This window comes from Triticum urartu, chromosome 1 (assembly GCF_003073215.2).
Source record: "Triticum urartu cultivar G1812 chromosome 1, Tu2.1, whole genome shotgun sequence".
In the NCBI taxonomy this organism is placed as follows: Eukaryota; Viridiplantae; Streptophyta; class Magnoliopsida; order Poales; family Poaceae; genus Triticum; species Triticum urartu.
The window spans coordinates 185,383,663-185,387,784 of record NC_053022.1 but is presented as its reverse complement, the minus strand read 5'-3'; the positions used below and the strand labels follow the sequence as shown (position 1 = coordinate 185,387,784).

The 4,122-nt window shown below is 44.3% G+C and overlaps 1 long non-coding RNA gene across 1 annotated transcript; it reads right to left on the bottom strand.

Moving 5' to 3' along the window:
- Positions 1-2,841: 2,841 nt before the first annotated feature.
- On the bottom strand, positions 2,842-3,387 carry LOC125521900. The gene is made up of 3 exons (XR_007289505.1): positions 3,318-3,387; positions 3,181-3,216; positions 2,842-2,970 (listed from the first exon to the last, which is right to left on the bottom strand). It is a non-coding gene; the product is annotated as an uncharacterized LOC125521900 (long non-coding RNA).
- Between the last annotated feature and the right edge of the window lie 735 nt (positions 3,388-4,122).

Genomic DNA, 4,122 nt, shown 5'->3' with positions numbered 1-4,122 from the left:
AATTGAGAAGGACACAAATTAGAATCGGCCCGGTCCAATTTGGTGTTTTAGATGGGCCAAGCCCAACAATTCAGCCTTTTTACTGTATATTTTTCTGTTAATTTTCTCTAGCTACATGGGTCTAGCCCAACAATTTGGCATTTTTTATTTTGGGCCATGGCCTTTTGTGAACCATTTCATTAAGCCTATTTTCTGGTTTTTCAAAAACGCACAAGGTTCTGATCCACTATAGTTTGGGCCGCTGCCTTTTTAGAGCCCAAATATTATTTTGTCAAGTAGAACATTTGGTCTTTTTCATTCACAGATTTCAATTTACACATTTGAACAGCAAAATACAATAAATCTGTCAATTAAATGATCAAATCCAAAGATCATCTAGTCAAATACACACAAGAGCAAATACACGTATGCACGTCCAACTTGCACATACAATCAAAAACAGATACACAAGGGTGGCATCATTTTATCATTGGTCTGAGAATCAATATAGTGTAAAATTTCTGAGAAAAAGATGCATTCTTTAGAGACAAGACAGTGTACAAGAACAAGACACGGTATGTAGATTAGCCAAAGTGAGATGGGGATGAGGTGGTACCTGCTATTGCTGCTAAACGAGGGGAGGGGAATGGTGGCCACCAGAGTAATAACACCCGGCAGAGAGAAGCGTTACCACCCGGACTCCTAGAGCCAGCAACAGAAACACCCGGCAGAAACCAAAATGAATCCAAGCAACAAACTAAAACCACCATTGTTACTACACGACGCCAGTCCTTACAACTATAGTCGACAAATGAAAGCCAGAAAAAAAACACCAAAAAAATGGTGAATCAGGGTTTCCTGGATAAAACAACAACAGCTTGCAAGCACAAATCACAACCCCGTTGCGTATATTTATCAATACAAGAAACAGTAGAACTTTCAAAACAAATGATAAAACTTCAAAAATACATTACGCAGGGCCAATTCAAATGCACTGTGTGATTCATCTTAGATGCTATTTATAAAACCATGCAATAGAACATAACAATGGTCAGTTGAGTCTGAGATGCAGTGTTGTTTTCTTACTAGGTTTTCTCTGTAAACAATATAGTACAGATCGTCCTTATGGCAGGTGATAATAAAGTTGATGATATCTAATAGAATGAACCACTAACGGTAATATGTTTGGTGCATAATCATGATATTGGTACAAAACACATGTGATAGACTGAAAGAGAATGAACTTTATGGTCCTATAAGAATCTCACAATCTCAGCACAGAAATAACATGAAGGGTCACAACAGTAACATGATGACACACATTTGAGGTTATAGTATTTCCCTCACATCTCATAGCTAATATGACCATCACTGACGACCATAAACAGTGGTTTTAGCCCCAAGCCACCAGCTCACCAAAAACGGCAAGACAAGATAGCTTGGGGCTAAAACCAGTAATCAATCGTCTACACGTATATATCTAGTCAATAAAATATCTACTACACAAGTGCATATAGTACTCAACATCTACTACAAGTGCATACAGTACTCAACATTCACTCAAAGTAAGTTGTGCAAGATCGCACCATTCCATTTTCACTCAAAGTACAATAGTACATCACATTTTTGGATGATCACCAAAGGCAAAACTACTCCTGGCTATGATCATCAACATCTACTACTACTAACTACTCCATGTGCAATCCTACTCTGCAGTAAAACTTCCTCACCCTCCATTCACCCTATTCAAGCAGTACTGTAGTAAAACTACTCCTAATGCTACAGAAGTTAACAGCAAGTTAAATTACTGTGATGTTCAAAATTTACAGTAAATACTCCACTGAATATTACTGAAACTTAACAGAAGTTAACTAAGCTTTTTCAGTCTCAGAATATACAAGTCAGAAAATAAGCTTGCAAGCAAGTTTATGTAAGTAATGCACACTGGAGTACAATACTTCTATGGATTTCTGCAAATAATTCATGATTTTCTAACTAATCCAAGATGTCCATTTAATTAACTGGAAAATTAAGTTAAATCTTATTGAATCTTGTTAAATACTCCAAGCAAAATTACTCCACACATGTACAGTTCAATCTTGTTAAGTACTCTAAGCAAAATTACTCCACACATGCACATGTCTCAAGGAACTAGCAGCGTTGCTTGCTCCCTAGGTCCGGCTCCTTGCTGTGCAGGATGACTGAGACTCGGATGCAAAGCAAGCTCCCTGCAAATGACATATTGTATCAATGCTTTGCAGCAACAAAAAGAACTCACATACAATAGAACTTGCGCAATATCAACACCCAATTACAAAATTCTCAAAGAATGTTTCCGAAGGGATTAACCTCACAGCAACACACCAACCTTAATATACTACCACTGTACTGGCACCACCATACATTCAACCAACAAGATATAACAAATACCAAGTCAGGAAGCACATGCAGATAACTATGTTTGTGCAAATCAGATCTTCTGCATAGAACAATACATCCTATTCAAAAGAATACAGAGACCTCAAGTCATGTAACTACTGAAAGAATAGGGAATGAATGCAATTCTATATAGACAAAAACACATAGCAAAACTTCAGTATTTGGTGATACAATGAAAGAGAAGTTCAGTTGAAGAATCCCTAATTGATGCAAGATTTGGTGCAAGAATTAGAGTACCAATGAAAATGAGAAATGAGTACTATTAACAAGATCAATGGAGTATAAATTGCTTAGCAACAATTTAAAACACTATACCATGTTTATGCTATAGCACTGCAGCATATATATTCAATTTCAGACAGAAGGCTCAATTAAGAAGCCAATATACAATCAGACAGAATGCAGACCTGAATGACAAACAATTGCTGCGATAACCATTCGGGCCTTGGGCGTCTAAAGGCAACAACAACATTAGAGTCATTGACACCCTTATCCAGAATCACGTCCAACTTCTCGCTCCTCCCAAATAGGCTTGGGTGTTTGAGGGAGATCCTGCAGACCAAACTTCACAACTCAGAACAAAATGGTACAGCTTCAGAGCTAAGAACAAGATGAATTCAGAACTCTGAACAAAATGGTACGAAGTTTAAATAGGGAGTAATCATTCCTAAACCCGAATCAGCCGCATATGCCCTGCGTGAGGTCATCTGGAACCCATATGAAATCATATTCTACAAACGGAATGAGAACAAACAAGCCCACCTTCCGACGATTTGCGAGATGGTTGCGCTGGAGCTGCTGAAAGGAAATAGACCAGGAAAACAACACGGTCAGTAATTCCAAGGTCCGCAACCGCAACAAAACCAACCAATCGATCATGGGGGCAAAAGGCCGAGCACCTCAGGGGCGGCAGCAGGAGCGCCTCGCAGAGCATGTGGGTGAGGTCGACGTGCAAATCCACCTTGGCTGCGGCATTCACGCAAACACGTTAGCCACGCGCGCGGAATGACAAAACGGCGGAGCGGGCGGGGAGGGATCGAGCTAGGGCCGTGAGGGGAGGGGAGGGGGCACGAACCTTTGTCGGCATTGACGCTCTGCTGGGCTCCCATGGCTGCGGACGTCGGTGGGGCTGGGACGCGGCCCGGCTCATGTGGCGGAGGGGGCGGGGGCGGGGTGAAGTGGCGTCAGGGGTGGGGTGTGGGGGATTTTTGAGCGGCAGGGAGTACACGCCCTCCTCGTCGGTGAAGTAGACAACGCCATCGAGGAGGTGGTTCTCGATGACCTCGAGGCCAGTGTTGCGCTGGTGCGGGCGGAAGTCGGCTGCGGCGGAGGCATTGAGGCCGTCTCAGCAGCCGACGTAGCGGTGCATGACGGCGGTGCGGCACAGCGCGAGGGCGGCCTCCGAGGAGGGCTTGCCGGCCTCGACGATGACCCAGAGCACGGGCGGGCTGACGAGGCGCAGCGTCTGGCCCATCCAGCTGAGGTAGAAGGCGAGGAGTGGTGCGAGGGAGAGGGAGAGACGAGGGAGAGATGGTGAGGGGAGGGAGGGACGAGGTCGGCGGCGGTGGGTGAGGAGGACGGCGAGGTCGGCAGTGGGTGGGAGGTTGGCTCGGGGGGCGGCGGGGAGAGATTGGATCGGGAGGTGGCGGTGGCGGTGGCGGTGGCGGTGGCGGCGAGGAGATGGGGGGAGGAGGGGTGCGATGA